We start from the raw sequence: 17,974 nt of genomic DNA on the forward strand, positions 1-17,974 counted from the left end.
ATGATAATACACTTCTAGGTTGTAATCCTTGATCAATTCTAACTATCTACGCTGCCTCATGTTTAACTCAGGTTGAGTGAAAATGTACTTAAGGCTCTTGTGATTAGTGTAGATGTGGTAAACATTATCAAGCAGGTAATGTCTCCAAATTTTTAGAGCATGGACAACTACCGCGAGCTCTAAATCATGCGTTGGATACTTGACTTCATGCTTTCTCAATTGGCGCGAGGCGTAAGCAATGACTCTGCCTTCCTGCATTAAAACACACCCTAAACCGGTACCTGAGGCATCACAAAATACATCAAATGGTTTCTCAATGTTAGGCTGTGCTAAAACAGGAGCAGTAGTTAGCAAAGTCTGCAAAAGTGTGAAAAGCTGCTTCACACTCTGGTGTCCATACTCTGGTGTCCATACAAACTTTTCATCCTTCTAAAGTAGCCTCATCATAGGCTTGGATATTTTGGAGAAATCTAGGATAGACCAACGATAATATCCTACTAAACCAAGAAAACTTCAAACCTCAAGAACTGAGGTGGGAGCTTTCTAATCCAACACTTCTTGCACTTTAGATGGGTCTATAGAAATTTCATCTATAGATAATACATGACCTAGGAAAGGTATCTTCTATAACCAAAACTCACATTTACTAAACTTTGCATACAACTTATGCTCTCTTAGTCTCGACAACACCACTCTCAAGTGCTCCTCATGTTCTTCTGACGTCTCTGAATAAATCAAGATATCATCGATGAACACAACCATGAACTTGTCAAGTTCGGGCATGAACACCGAGTTCATCAAATACATGAAATAGGTAGGGGCATTGGTCAATCCAAAGGACATGACTAAATACTCATAAAGGCCATACCTAGTGATCCCCTCGGCTGCACCTATTGTATGCACATGCATAAGTAAGTTCCATGAATGCATAAGAAGGATCATGGATGATGTGACATAGGAATGTACATGCTACGATAATGATGTTAAGTTACACAATGATAACAATTTTAACTCCTTTACTAAGTAGGTGCATAACTCTTCTCTATCCATTTCTAATATTCTTCACAAAAGAATTTCTAAGCTACACATAGCTGTTACAAGTTTAAATCATAACTGTAGTTCTACCTATCCACATACTATGATCTTAGACTTTCGAGAAAGCTTATAAAATTGCCTACAACTCTTATTTAGTCACCAAAAGCTAATTCAAACTCTATCCTAACCAAAACAGGAAATCTTTCCAGCTTTATCCAGAAATTCCAGAGAACAAGTATTTTGGGAGACCAACTTTAAACGGCTATAACTTCTAAACCATTTGGCCCATTGACCTGAAATTTTGACACAAGATAGATGAAAAAGTTCCATATAACTTTGTTATTAACTATTTTTACAGTGAACTTCATTTTGACTATGCAAAATACCCAACAACAGAATCCATCGAAAAGCACATCTAAATTGAATTATAGAGTAGTAATATTTTCACTGCACATAAGCATTCAAAATTGGACATCACCAAATATACCAACAGTTCAGGAATATCGACTACACTCAATAAAACATAATGGTCAAGCCCAATTTATCTATTTCAATGCCTTTATTAATTTAATTAGATAATTAGGTAAAATAACAAACATATATCAAATATGCATAATAAATTCTGAGAAAATTACAGTAGCTTCCAAGTGCTCCCAATAGACTACTGTATAAATTTCATACCATTTGAGCATTAATAACATCCTCTACAAAAATTACAAGTTAGCAAGGTTTATTTTAGTGAAAATAGTTAACCCTATAGAAAAGTGTCAAGCAATAGAAAAGTGTCAAGCAATCATCCTAGTGCCATAATACTGGACAAAAATTTGCATGGCAATATGCTACTTATTTTTATCCCTATGAATTTCCTCAGAAAACACCATTTATTAATAGATAAATAGAAAGACCCTACTCCAATCAAGTTTACTGCAATTTTAGTATTTTTTCTAGCTAGAGCATATCAACAAAAGATCAGCAAAATTGGAATCACAATTTTATCACTTTCCTAGCTCCAGTTTTGCATTTTATAAAATTGAAAACATTCAAAAAACACTTATTTAGCTATATTTTATTCACCTTGAAAAATACTAGAAACAATGCATTTCATATTTTTATAAAATACTACACTTCATGAGAAATCCAACAAAATTTGGTTCACTCAATTTGGACACCAATAGCTCTAGATATGGTTTTCCAAAGTTAGCACAAAATTCTAGAAAAGAATAAAATAAAACCCTAAAGTATAGCCGCTGACGCATGGGACCCAGAGGTTAACAGACCCACTTGTCAGTCGAACAGAGGCAGAGGCAGTGTTTGATCGGCCACTGCTCATCGACGACGAAGCCACCGGCGACGAGGTTACCACCGCTGCACTCCCCATGACCTTCCGCGCCTAGGGGTACCCTCGGTTTGGTTGAAAGTCCATCGGAGCATGCTCGTCGGCGGTAATGGTAGACGACAGAGGGTGCATGGCGGTACACCGGCGGTCTCTGGCCACCATATGCTCTGGTGACGAGCTCTACAGCTATTAGGTGCTTAAACGGAGCAAGTTAGAGTGGTTAGGGATCCGGCGATGCGACGGTGAGCTTTGCCCGTTGCATGCCGTTGCGGTGGCGGATAGAGCACGGTGGTGCTCGCGGTGTTCAAGCAAGACAACAGCGAGAGAGAGGTCTTTGTCATGCCATTAGCTAGGTTTAGATCTACTCTACCTAAGGTGCACCAGAGAGGAGGAAGGCGATAGGCCAGCTCGGCAGCGGCGAGCTTGCCAGTCATGGCGGCCATGGCGGCCACGATAGGAGCGATGACATGTTCCCGCGCGCTTGCTCGGTAGCATCTAACCTAGACTTGACCTAAGCTTCTACTACTTAGTGCGGTGCTGGTCCAAGGAAGAGAAAAGTAGGGGTGCGGTAGACAGGTGCGGACGTAGTGTGCCGAGCGCGCGATGGCGCTTCGGTGAGCTCAAGGCGACGACGATGCGAAATGTGCCCTTACCAAGGGTCAACAACCTAGGCTAGTGGGTCGGTGTGGTAGAGGTGACTACATGGGAGTTGCTAGCGAGCGGAATCGGATAGTGGTGTAGTGACGACGATGCTACACGGCGGTGGAGCAGTACGGTGCCGTGGCGAGCTTAGTGCTTCCGTTGCCCGCGCGAGAGGGAGAAGTAGAGAGGGAGAGAGTGCAATTGAGAGAGTGAAATGAGCAGCGTGGCATCACGGTTATCACAGGCCACCCTACCGGGACAGGGGCCCGACGTCGGCCATGCTCTGTGCTCTGTCGGCCACCCACGGCAAACTGAAACACTGAAGAGAGCCGATGTAGGTGACTGATAGCGCATATTTACCCCCTCATAACTCCTAAACCATGGTGAGTTAGCAAAAACTCGATTAATAAAAGTTGTAGAGCAACATGTAATCTCCAACTTTGCTTAAATGAACTTGGTCTAAATCGAGCTAGTTTTCAAATTGTAAAGCTTCAAAGTAGGGCACATGAAACTACAAACCAGTTTTAACACTTAGCGAAATTTCTAAGTTGAAAAACAGTGTTATGTTGATTCTTGTGAGCCCTATTTGACCATGTTAGGCACTGAATTAGACCTTGACCCAAAAAAGTTATTGCTCTAATTAAGTACTATAACTTTACTTAAGGGTGCACTGCCATGCAAACACTCTATGCCATAGTTCAACTTAGGTCAAACATATAACTTGAAAATGGTAAGTTACACTATAACTACGGATGAAAACGGTACGGATATTTTCCGACCATATTCAAAACTGAATCTGTTTAGAGGGGTTGAGAGCTGTCCGTATTCGAGTCTAGATATCCAACATCCGATACCATATCCGTATTTGAATACTCAAATCGCATATTTATGATGTCGATATCCAATCGTATCATATACGACATAGTTGACACTATCCGTATTCGAATCCAAATCCGAATAGAAATATGAAAACAAATGTAATATCGGTGATATCCGTCCGTATCCGATCCGTTTTTATCCCTAACTATAACCATGACTTCGAGGCCAAAATGGTCCAAGTCATGAATACTAAAGTTGTTACATATGACATTCTAAACATGTTTAAGGTACTCATAGAGCCCCACAAATATTTTATACATTGGTTACATGTAAACCCTAGCATATGTAAAGCATTTTAGTGACAACACATGCAATATAAGCAAACATAGAGATAATATTTGAGATGCTCATGCTCATGAATGATCAATGATGCTTGTGCTCATGCAATACCAAGGCTAAATGCATGTTTAACACCTAGGGTGTTACATCCCGTCAGCGTTGGGGTTGGGGAACAGGCGGGGGGCGCTGCACAAACTAAGGAAGGAGATGACTTAGCTTGGGTGGAGGAAGGAGGCAGCGATGGCGCTATGTGATTTTATGGAGACATGGAGGAGAGAGAGAAAGAGAAAGAGATGAGATGAGAGGGGAGAGGGTAAGTGTGAGTGGCCACTTGAGAGGAAGGTATCAGATATTTTCACTTACGATGGATACAATATGTGGACACTGTTAGACCATGTAGCGTTTAGAGGGACAGGAGTCTTCCCTGTCGACGAGTCGGATAGGAGTCCGCTGCCGACCCCCCTCACCCAGTGAGCACCAACGCCCAACGCGATGGCATAGAGCCTAGGAGTGCGGCCCACGCACATAGAGCCCGCGATAGCCTAGGAGTGCCCCATCGAGCGCGTATGTCTCCGAGTTCCCCACATCGCACCTTCCATGCAGATGAGTTTTCCTTTATTTTTCTTTTCCCTTTTCTTTTCTACATGATATTTTATTTTTCTTTTCTTTCTATTTTTTATATTTTTCTTTCCACTGGTACGTGATCTTTTTTCTTTTCTTTTGTTCGCTTTTTTTCTTTTTCTTTTGTTTTTTTGTTTCTATGTTCTTTTGAAATTTTATTCTTTTATTTTTTTTTCTTTTTCATAGACTTTTGTCATTCTTATCATTTTCTTTATTTTATTTCTATTTTTATTTCCTTTGTATTTTTCTTTTTATTTTTTTTTTGTTTTTTTCTTCTATTTAGTTTTTTATTTCTCTTTCTTTCTTTCTTTTAATATTTATACAATTTTAATTTCTTTTTTAATAGAATTAATAATTTTGTTTATTTCATTTTCTATTTTTGTATTTTATTTTTTTATTTTTGTTTTTTCTTCTATTTATAATTTTATGTTTCACTTTTTTATTTGCAGATACACGTGATGTTCATGTAGTATACATATAATGTTATATGATATATTTTTTGATGTTTGCGAGTAGAAATATAGTGTTTATACGATGTATTTTATGATGTTCAGTAAGTATACATTGATGTTCTAGGATGTTTTTTATGTTCAGTAGCTTTTTTGTTCTTTTTATTTGACTCTAATTAATTAATTCACTAACTTTATTATTTTATTTTACATTTCATGATATTTTATGATGTTCACATAGTATACATATGATGTTCTATGCTATATTTTGTGATGTTCGTGTATTGTTAATGTGATGTTCGTGTAGTGTTAATATGATGTTTAGTAAGCATACATTGATATTATATGATATATTTTGTGATGTTTAGTTTTTTCTTCATTTTATTTGACTCTTATTAATTACTTCCCTAATTTTATATTTTTCATGATATTTGTGATGTTCATGTAGTCTATGTATGATGTTTTATGCTATATTTTTGTGATGTTCGTGTAGTGTTAATGTGATGTTCTACGATGTATTTTGATGTTCAGTGGTGTTTTTTCTTTTTTTATTTGACAATAATTAATTACTTCACTATTTTTTTTACATTTTATGATATATGTGATATTCACGTAGTATGCATATGGTGTTCTATGATATTTTTTGCGATGTTCGTGTAGTGTTAATGTGATGTTCGACGATTATTTTTAAATACATGTTCATCATGAGATAAATGTTCGTTAAAAAATATCGAAATGTATCCATGTAGGTCTTGTTTTGAGGAGTTTATTGCAAGGAACACGATGATGCAATCGGATTTTAACTAGGATACTTTGTTTATGAGTTATGAGTTTTTCACATTAAAAAACATAGGACATGTGCTGATGTCAGTAATTTTGGATTTTATTGCATGGCAAGGAAAGAGAGAGGGAAAAAAGGAAACATATCCTATCCGGCTTGCGGCCTGCCTACATGAGCGGCTGAGCGTTGCGCGGCCGCCGCTAGCTCCGAACTTAACTGGCGTCTAGGCCGCGCTCGCTCAAATTCCAACTGAGCCGCGATTGCTAGCATTGTCTTCCATCGCTGGTCGGACCCTAGACGCCCCCCTCCCGACGTCCGGACGCTCTAACCATAGCATTAGGGTTCCATATATATAAGTTGTTTTGAACTTGGGCAAAAAAAAAAATAAGGTGAATGTAGACGGCTTCTTTAATTTGAACTTGGGCCGCTGGGATCGGTATTGTGGCAAGAGATAGCAGTGGGGCTGTCCAATTTACAGCTTGGGCTAGTGATCTTCTGATCTTCAGATGGTTGTCTACTAACTAAAGCCCACATTCAGAATAATGGGCCCAGCCCACTCAAGCATGTGTATCGTCGGTTGTTGGGCTCTACCCAGGAAACAGTATGCTGTGGAACAGTGGAAGTAACATAAAGAAAAAAAGTCCATATTACCTCCCTCAATTTATGTGAAAATCTGTTTTTCCTTTCTGAACTATAAAACTGGACAAACCACCTCCATTAACTTTTAAAACCGTTCATTTTACCTCCCGAGCAGTTATAAGCAATTTTCAAAGACGGTTTTGTCTTTTTCTTTTTTATTTATTTCGGCTAAATCATTCAAAAATCATAATAAATCACAGAAAAATCATAAAATAGAAAATTAAATTTTGTTGGACTCCACATGGGTAGATCTACACAGTGAACATATAATATGGTACGCTATAGTATACTTTTTTTGTTGTAGCTTTAGATCTATGCTTTTCTATAATTAATTCATAGCTGCAGTTTCTATGGTCTAATTGTGGTGAAAATTTTATGGTGGACTAATTATCATATGCTCCAACTGTAGTAAAAATTTCATACTCATTGGATCACGTATACTATTTTTTACTATAGTTCGAGCATATGATAATTAGTCCACCATAAAAATTTTACTACAATTGGACCATAGAAACTACAGCTATGAATTAATTATAGAAAACATAGATCTAAAGCTACAGCAAAAAAATTATACTAAAACATACCACATTATATATTCACTGTGTAGATTTACTCATGTGGAGTCAAATAAAATTAGATTTTTTATTTTTATGATTTTTTGTGATTTACTATGATTTTTAAAGATTTAGCAGAAATAAATAAAAAAGAACGAGATAAAAATCGCCCTTGAAAATCGCTTATAATCGGTTAGGGAGGTAAAATGAATGGTTTTAAAAATTCAAGAGATGGTTTACCCGATTTTAAAGTTCAGAAAGTAAAAACAGACTTTCGTAAAAGTTGAGATAATGTGGACATTTTCCTAACCTAAATACGCTTTCAGAATTGGGTTACGGATACAACATGTGCTTCGAATTAGACTATCTCCAACAACAACAACCAAAATACAATATTTATTTAGCGTTTGGGTAGCGCTACAGGCAAAAGTTTTGATACCCATTCGATATCTTCTCCAACCATAGAAAAGAAAAAGAATCATTTCTGTAAATATATTTCTAAGAGAGGGTAACCCAAAATATCCCGTAATGGTTTGGGTGCTCATATGAAGCGGAACCGTGACGCCGTCATGCTCTGCCTGGTCGCGCTACAACCGATGTCTCGCGCCTTCGCCTTCTGTACGCCGCCGGGGCCGAACCCTCGCCGCCCTCCCGTCCCTCTGTCGACGGCGGCACGTCATCGGTGCCTCCTCGGCTGCGGCTCCCCTCCCCTTCCTCGCCCCTCCTTCTCCGGCCGCTCCGCCCATCGACCCCGACGTGAGCCCCTTATGGCCCCTCGTTTACGTTCTCTATACGTCTAGTACTAGTAGTCGCGCGTCCTAACCACTTTTGGTTTACTTGGTTGGGCAGGTGATGCTCCAGCGAGTGCACCCGTCGAGGCCGGACTGGTATGAGGAGTTCTATGCCTCGGCCATGGATCAGGGAATGAAGTCATACGAAGCAGAGGTATGCAGCTTTGTCTCTAGTTATGATTCTGCTTTACCAGTTACCAATTGAATCAAAATAAATGAACCATGTACTCAAAGCTAACCAGTTAGTCTTGTGAGTTGTGACAATGAGAATAGGTTTGCAAAGCATCCCTGCGACCCTGCCAGCTCTTAGGAGATTATAATTAGCAGTTGGAACTTGGGAGGATCACTGGGTTTAGTGCAGACTGCACATAATACCACTATTAATCTGCCACATATCTGTTTGAATGTCAGATACTTATTTCTATATCTGCACATAATGCAACTTAGTGTGGAACGTTACTTTCGATGCTTGTTAATGCCAAATTGCCAATGATTGATTAGGAGTACTGGAATGATGATGCCATATTTAAGATCTGTTAAAAAGAAAGGAGATTGACACTCAGTGCAGTCATGCTGCTATTGTTAATGCCCATCAAAAGTGACTCTAGTGTTTGCTATTTCAAAGAACAAAAGTGCATCAGTACTAAATAACCATGTCGTAGTCATAATCAGGCTAAACCATTCACTTGGTGAAGATTGCAGATTGCAGGATACAAAGTAAAGCTCTTTTCTCAACTGTCGCCTGCAGGAAAGAGCATTCTGGAGCTTGGTGTTGGGACAGGGCCTAACTTCAAATACTATGCAAGTCAAGATGGGGTTAATGTAATTGGAGTGGATCCTAACAAGCACATGGAGACTTATGCAAGGACAGCTGCAGTGTCTGCTGGACTCCGGTCATCAAGCTTCACATTCAGAAGAGGGGTATTGTTGTTGTCCATTTTCACATTCTAACTTTGTTTTCCTTTTTTTTGTTGCGAAAATCTAACTTTGTTTTCCTGTTAAATATAACAACTGCATTTGATGCACAATTCTATTTAGGTTGCTGAAGCCTTGCCAGCGGAAGACAATTCGATGGATGCGGTGATCGGCACACTGGTATTGTGCTCTGTAAATAACATCGACATGGCACTGAGAGGTAATAATTAAACTTCATTAGCCAGGACAATGATGGCTATTTCCTTTATTCGAATCGCATCAACATGTAGAGGCTCACTTTTGTTTTGGCAATATGGAAATACAGATAAAATGCAATACATTATCCCTTGTTGTGGCTAACATACACTTGATACCTGATTCTTTATAGTAGTAGTAGTAACTTTAGTCAATTCTTGTATTTCATCTGCGTGCTTCTGTTTCATTGCACCATTTGTTTGCAACAGAATGCCATCATGCCTACTATTTTGTACCTTTAACAACTAAGAGCCATGATTCTGTGCAGAAATAAAGCGAGTCTTAAAGCCCGATGGTCTCTATGTGTTCATTGAACATGTTGCCGCACCAGGTACTCCAGATTAACCAGCAAAAGAGCTTCTCTTACCACTCTGCTACTAATAGCGCTTTTTCAATATTTGTGGCATTTTTTTTGGGAATAAATATTTGTGGTACTTAATTAGCTTTTCCAAAAGTGTAGAAGCACCGTCAAAGTGTTGTCATTTCGTTCTCTACTACATTTATATTGCCGCACATTACTGATTCAGCTGCTGCTTTCTGTGCGTGGCACAGATGGTACGTTGCTCCAATTTGTTCAAGGCGCGCTTGATCCCTTGCAGCAATTTGTTGCTGACGGATGCCACCTCACCAGGAAAACCAGACAAAGCATCAGCGATGTTGGGTTCTCGAGCCTGAGCCTGGACAGTGTCCGACTGTCAAATGCCTACATCATTAGCCCTCATGTTTATGGCTTAGCCTGCAAGCGAAGTTTTCCACCATCTTTTGAAACCTTTGTAAATGATGTCCTACTGTATCTTCCCTCAGTAAAGCGGTTTGTGGTAAGTAAAAGTTTGTTTCATGAGAGCATCTCCCAGACTCCCACGGTCTTTCTTGAACCACTCTCTAAATTCTCTCTTTTTTTAAATAGCTCTTATTATCTGTTCACCCTCTAACTTCTTCTCTCTTTGTTGTTTGGCACTTTGGTGAGACATCTCTCTGTATCTTTGGCGAGCGAGAAATCAAGGATACAGAATGGTAATATTTATAGATCTAGTTGAAGAAGCTGTTGAAGGGATTTTTTTTTCTTTGCCAATCCTTCTCTCTATCAACACGGAAGGACGTAAAGAGGTTGTCGAAGTTAGTATGGTTATGGTCTTTGATACTTCAAAGACGAATGGCATTGGCAGCGGCCCAGCAGCAAGTGTGGTCTTGCTCTTGTTTTGTTGATCTTGATTTCCAAAGGAATGGTGCTGCAGAAGTTATGGGCCCAACGGAGTCTGTATTCATTGGTGGGCTGTATTGTCTCCGTTTGCTGGCGTCGAGGCGTGCATGGCGTTCAATCAATGCAGAGGAAGGGGCAGACAGTGCTGTCATCCTGCGTGACCCAGCATTCACTCAACGGAGAGGAGCAGGTGGCCGACCACACCACAGCGAAGGCTGCAGCAGACTGACGCCGCAGGACGCTTGCACGTTTCGCTGCGTTGCTCATGCGACACGTATCGGCATCGCTCGCATCCCTGCGCTCGGATGCTGCTACGCCGGTGGCTTTGGACCGTGCCCGTGTAGCGTCCATTGGGACGTGGCGAGGCGCTTTGCTTCCGAAGGAGAGGGCTGGGCATGGTCACGGGGTCCCTCTCCCGTTTCTGCAAAAGCCCCCGCCGCAGCAGCCAGCAGCCCCTGTAGAACTTTAGTAGGTTCGCTGGACAGTAAACGATCGTAAATTTTTAGTTTTAACAGTATTTTTCTCTTATACTAAACTAGTCAGTAGTAATAATCTATGATCATCGTTTCAGCCCCAGCCGAACAGGCCGGCTGTTTTGTATTTGCCAACGCTGAAGCCAAATGAATCCGTTAAACGATTTGCATGCGCGGGTTTCTGGTCCGACCATTTTTTACCCGCTGATAAACGTTCCAAACCCTAGGAATCTGCTCCAATTTTGTGGGTGACGATGTGAGGTGCTGTTCGCCCGCGTGCTTCGGACAAACATTTTTTTGTGCATGAAATTGGCATGCACAGCGGGGGGCCGCTCGGCGCTCGGCAGAGGGAGCATGTGCCTGTGCGTGTGCCTTGCTGGCTTGCTGCTCTGCTTCCAGCAAAATCTGACGGATTGAGGTGAAGGCAGCCCCACTCAGGCTGCAAGCCTGCTGCTCCTGTGGGGCTACACTAACGGTAAGAATATATAAAAAGGAATATGTTAATTGTTAACCCAGTGACAACGTACTGTACTGATTTGAGGCAAATGTTCAGGAACTACCGGAATAGTTAAATGGAAAAGAACTATGGCTAATGTAAGATAATACTGCCGCATCATTGGAGAAGTTCTGCCGCATCATTTCACTCTACTGCCGCATCCTTTTAGGGCATATATATGTACTTTCACTCACTTACATTTTCAATGTCATCCCGTGGTTTTCCATTCCTCGCAGACTGAAATTCCAGCATCAAGCTATCCCTTTCCAACTGTGTCAAAGTTGAATAAACAGATTCCCCAGACTGATCAGACAAACACCAGAGAATACCCTAAAATCATAAAACTCTAAAAATACACCAGAATCGCCCTCAAAATATGAAAAATAAACTCACCTCAAACCGGCAGATCAGGTGGGACTGGAGAAGCCCTGCAATACACTCCCTCCTTTCCTTTTAAATTGTCGTTCTTACTCGCTTTTTAATTGTCATTCTTACTCTCTGAGGAGTAATTAGTATCATTAGATAGATCATTAAATATATTCGAGGTTTTTATTTTGCTTTAGAATTTTAGATGTTAGAATATTGTTGAGAAGCATTTGTTGGGTGTTGAGAAACGAAAAAAATGGGAACATCAATTTGTTGGATCGCAAAGCATCTGTCCTTGGAGTTTGCTTCTAGGTAATCATACTAGTTTTATTTTGCTTTTAGGCTCTGTTCGGCTTACCTCATATTCGGCTTGTTAAGTTTCTTTTTTCAGTCGAAACAGTGTTTTTCTCTCACAACAATTCAGCCGGAACAGTGTTTTTCAGCCAGTTTCAGCCAAGTTTCGGACCAGCGAACGGGGAAAAGAGTTTATTTTGTTCTGTCATAATATAGATATTGTCTTTTAACATTGAGTAGTTATTGCAAATTTAGGGGGTGTTTGGATGGACTAAAGTAAAGTTTAGTCCATGTTTTAGATACCAAATAGAAGGCCTAAACATGGACTGATCATAGTATGGAAGAAACTAATGGAGGCTAATTGATGAACAGAACTTATTAGAAAAAATAAAACTTTAATTAGTCCACATTTAGCCTATTATCCAATGGCAGACTAAGCTTTAGTCAGGTGATCCAAACATGGTCTTAATCTTATCAGTACTACTATATGATTTATTACCATGTCCCAAATTAGATGAAAAAAATGTTTAGCATAAAGGGCCTATATGGCTTTTTTATAACTTATATTACTCTATTTGCCCAAAGGTCGTTGAACAAAGCAAAATGAAGGGCACACGAATGGTGTGGTGCTACTACATCTGTTCCAAAAATAAATATTTTTCCATAGTTACCAGCAAAAATAATATCCCATGACATAAACTTAGTATCATTAGATTAAATATTAAATATATTTCTATAATATATACTTATTTAATATCATAAATATTGATATTGTTTTATATAGTTAATCAGATTTATAGAAAATAACTTAGAATAACTCTAAAAGCTAATTTTTATTCAGGACATACTACTCCGTGTGGCCCTGTTCGGCTTACCCCGTATTCGGCTTGTTCGGCTTCTTTTTCAGTTGGAACAGTATTTTTCTCTTACAACAATTTAGCATGAACAGTGTTTTTCGTCAGTTTCAGCCAAATTTCAGATCCGCGCATCAAGTGAAATTTTTGTATTTTGGTCTCTTTTGAAAACATTTTTTAGGAAAATACCTATGCCAAAACATTTTCTGAAAATAGACCATTTTTAGGCATCTTAGCACATGACGCCGAGATATGAGGCTCGGCGTCGAGTGACACGACGCTGAGGTATTGCCACGTCACGGACGACCGGGGTCGTCGGCGACACGGTGGCGCGTGGGGTCCCAGACGTCGGCGTCGTGGCAGCCAACGTCAAGGGCCCAACCTCGGCGTGGCTGGACAGCACGCCGAGCTATTGGCACCATCCGGAGCGCGACCCAGGCGGCCCAACAACGCACGGTGGCCCAGTAGCTCGGCGTTGGGTCACTTAACGTCGAGCCTCCAGACCTCGGCGTGGCCCGACTCAACGTCAAGGTCTGGTCCCTTGAGGCCGCGCCGAGGCCCCCTTCTTCTTCCTCCCTCCATTCTGAAACCGCCGGCCTCCTCTCTTTCTCTTCTCCCCCACGCCGTCACCAAACCCTAGGCTCCAAAATCGACCCTAGGTGCCACGATCTCGGCTCCCGAAGCTTCCTCGAGGTAATGGTCCCTCCCCTCCTCCATTCTATCCGCGTAGATGTGCTTACATTGTCCCTAATCATGTGGAATCATGGGTGTATGGTGTTTTGGTATATTTGTGTTTGCATTTGCAAAATGTATGGCTTAGGATGATTGAGTGCATTGTTGTTTAACTGTTTTATGTGCTGAACATGTTAGGTTAGTTTGGTTTCTAGTTATTTTGGTCATTAGGGTTCTTTGTTTATTGTAGGTGTCATTAGGGTTAGTTATTTGTTGGTCATTAGGGTTAGTTTGTATTTTATTTATTTGTTGGTTATTACATTTCAATTTTGTATGACTAGAAATGATTATGTTGTTGGGGTTGAAAAAGATGAAATGATATATTTTAGTTTCTACTTATTGGATTGAAACTCGCATGATATATTGATATGTGACACTACTTGTTGTGTGATGGTTGTAGATGGATAAATTATAACAATCATCTTTATAGTTCTAGGATGAAATTAAGCATAAAAGTCGAGTTTAAAGGCTAAAACGGTCGTTTTAAAAGTTTATGGACGAAACTAAGCCTCGAATAATAGTTGAGATACCAAAATAACGGTTCTGCCATCAAGAGCAGCAGAACACGATGCCTCGGCTCAGTGCAGCCTTTCTTGGTTTCTCCTCCCACCTGTTAGAGCCAGTACTAATGGACTTATAGTCCAGCTAATCAGTATTTTTTGTTAATGCGGGGAAGAGAAGAGAGAAGAGAGCTCAGCTCTTGTTCTAGTATCAAGCTGAGCATGAATGCATAGGTATATGTGAGCCCAAACAATAGTGTATATTGTCCAAACAATAGAAGTAGGAAAAAAGAAATTACACCACATAATAATAAAAAACATTTTTATAGATAAATATAAGATAATTATTGTATAAGTTTTCTTTTATAATTTAACTTATAGGCTTATAGCCGAACAATTACCTCTATTATTGACGAAACTCTTAGGGCGTGAGCAGGCACATGACATGTTCGTTGGCATGGCATCTACGGCGGGTGCAGCCCTCGCTGTTCACACGCATCATGCTTCAACCCATGCTCTATTGCTCTTGCAGTTCGGTGACCTCTGTTCGGCTGGTCAGGTTGTTGGTGGCGTGAATGCCTAATTTAAGGCAATACAGCTAGAAATACTATACTGTAAACATAATCCCTCCTTCCTAAATTAAATGTTATTTTGAGTCTCCGTATGATAGATTTGATTAGATTTATAGAAAAATATGTGTAATATTTTTATCTCTAAACAAATTAATTATGAAAATAAATTCAAAGATCTATATAATGATGTTAATATATTTTTATATAAAATAACGATAGTTATTTTGCGACGGAGGGAGTATGCAAATTTACGATGTACCCAGGGATATTATAAAAGAGTCAAAGTTTCATTCACCTTTAACCTAGTCGCTGGATTTTAAAAACCTCCTCAAACTATAATATCAGACAACATAGTTCCCTTAACTTTAAAACCATAAAACATTATCCCCTTAACTTTTAAAACTAGAGTTAAGGGGGTATTTTGTCCGATCTAAATAATGAAGGGAAGTATGTTATCCGGTATTGTAGTTCGAGGAGATCTTTCAAATTTAATAACAAGCTTAAAATGAATCGGACTTTACTCTTTTTTTAAAGGCCAACAACCACCTGAAGAAAAATCGTAGAAACATTTACACTACGTACTGATTGTAGTAGCAAAAGCAGGCATAGTAGCATGTGTGATTTTGACGTTCGCTAGGTGGCTTTCACATATTTACGTCACGTTCGTTTGCCTTATAAATCGTACTTTTTTATAGTATTTTTCTCTCATAATAAATTAACCAACAGTGCTTTTAGTCATGACTTATCAGCCAAACGAACAGGGCCTTAAATTGCAAAGAAAAATGTGTCTTTTTGCCTCCTAAACTACCGTTCCAGAGAAAACAATTCACATATTTGAATTGCAGAGAAAAACTGAACTTTAGCTCTTGGAAATTGAAAGTATTTTTCAATAAAATCTAGAAAACTAACAAAACATTCTGATTTCTTGAAACATATAGATATTTTTCACAAGCTCCAAATATTTTTTCTATTTTATCGTGCCCTAGTCTTTATGGGTTTTTAAAAAAATTTAGAAGCTTCTTAAACTTCACTTCTGAGTTTGTGGAGACGAAAAGGACAGTCGGCTCGGGTTCACATTAAATGGGAGCTCTTGAGTTACGTCCTTATTAAATTTAGGGACTAAAGTTTAGGGTGTCAAATTTAATATCAGTTGAGGTGTCACATGTGAGTATTTAAATAGAAATAATAAAATAAATTATAGAAATTCTCGGTACTCCCTGTGATGATTTTTATTAAGCCTAGTTAATCCGTCATCACCATATGTGTACTATAGCTTTATTGTAGCACCACATTATCAAATCTTGGACTGATTAGGTTTAAAAAAATTATCTCACAAATTAGTCACAATCTATGTAATTAATTATTTTTTATTCTATATTTAATACTCTATGTATACGTGAAACGTTCGATGAAATATGGACTAAACTTTAGAGAAGAAACTAAACACGACCTTACGCGCAATAAATATTGCAAATTAGCAATTATGGCAAGTACCCGTACATTGTACTATTCCAACGTAACACTACTGTGCTACTGTGCCCTCCAAAAATCTGTTCAAATCAAGGGCTATTTAGATTAAATCAGACTAGTTTTTTTAAAACAAAGATTAAATAAGACTAGTACTAGTAGTAATTGCTAGAGTTGTTAGATGTGTAAAGTTTGTGAACTGTTTATAGTATATACATAGAATTAGCACCATAGTGGTGAAATTAGATGTAGATAATAATACAGCGCTGGCAGTACGGATTCTTACGGCCCATCCATCAATATAGCAGTTAGCTATCCCCTAATAAATATCAGCCTGTTTGGTTGGCTGATTCGTATCGTTGCTGGTTCGTTTATGTGAGAGAGAAGTACTGTTCACTGGTTTGTATGAACAGTAATTATGGGCCAGCGATCAGGCTGTATATGGCCAACTCAGTATTTTTTTATTCTTATGCATAAGCTGGTCAGAAGCTTAGAACCTATTTTCTTTCTCTTTCCTCTTTTCAAACTCAGCATTTAGCCTAGCTACGACATATTATTATACTTACTCTAACGAGATGACACTGCCCTAGGAATTAGTAAATACCTCATTTGCTGCACATGCAAGCATGCAACCTGTTCGGCTGGTGCTGATACGATCGTATACGATCATGGATTATTACGGCTGACTGGTTTGATATGAGAGAAAAATACTGTTTTGGCTAGAAATTTACAATTATTTACCACCAAACGAACAGACCGATGATGGCTGTCCTTAGTCATTAATATAAACAACAGAGAACTTATTTTTATCAAACTAATTATTAATCATCTAAGAATTAGCTCTACTAATAGTTACCTCTAGCTAATAACCAGCTAACAAGAGTAATAATCTTGTATCAACTACGGAGCTATGTTTTACCTATGTTCCAAAAGTATCAGACCGGTATCGACGACGGTTTCATGGTCAATGTTTTAAAGATTTCCGTATTTTGAAATTAATATAGACAAGTTTTATCTCTATAAAATTTTTATCATATCCTTATTCATAAATACTATGACACATCAACGTAATTAATGACTATAAAACTTTTTTTATTGGCCCGTTCGACTTATCCCATATATGACTTGTTCAGCTTTTTTTTCCAGCCAAAACAATGTTTTTTTCTCACAACAATTCAGCCAAAACAGTGTTTTTCAGCCAGTTTCAATCAAAATTCAGCCAGCCGAACGGAGCCATTAAGACTACCTTTATGCAGATGAAACTATTATTTAGCCTGTTCGCCGGTTGGTTTCTGGGCTGATAAACCCGGTTGACGCTGATTTACTGTGAGAAAAAAAAATACTGTATAAGCCCTTGCTGACCCACGAACAAACAGGCTGATTAACACTCGCCTGACGTTGTGAAAATGTGCACGAGAATTCAGTGGAGCAACAGAACGGTGGACCACTGTTACCACGCCGCGCGCTTCATGTTCAACTTCCAAAGCTGACGCGCCGCACCGTCACCGCTACGGTCTTCATCGACCTCTCCTCCAGTCGTCCTCCACCCGCTTGGCGCCAACCTTTTTTCCCCCGTTCCATCCCGCCTGCCACGCCTCCCAAGGGTGCCCGCCAGAAAACCCGTGTCCCTGCGCGGTTGCTGAGCGACTTTTGCAGGGCATGGCGAGGCCCACGCCACTCCGTCCCGCAGGCCGCCGCGCGCCCAGCCCCACACCCCGCAACCACCGTCCATCCCCGTCCCGCCCACGCCCTGCGCGCCCCGGCACCACGCGCACTTCGCGCGGCGGTTGGAAACCCTTCCGCCGCCTCCCCCTCTATTTATCCACCGCACAGCCCCACCCCA

General features: G+C 39.7%; 1 pseudogene; it reads left to right on the plus strand.

Annotated features, from left to right (window-relative positions):
• Window positions 1-7,784: 7,784 nt before the first annotated feature.
• Window positions 7,785-10,142, plus strand: LOC136474781 (uncharacterized; annotated as a pseudogene).
• The last annotated feature ends 7,832 nt before the right edge of the window (window positions 10,143-17,974 follow it).

The sequence above is a fragment of the Miscanthus floridulus genome, chromosome 8, assembly GCF_019320115.1.
Source record: "Miscanthus floridulus cultivar M001 chromosome 8, ASM1932011v1, whole genome shotgun sequence".
NCBI classification, from domain to species: Eukaryota; Viridiplantae; Streptophyta; class Magnoliopsida; order Poales; family Poaceae; genus Miscanthus; species Miscanthus floridulus.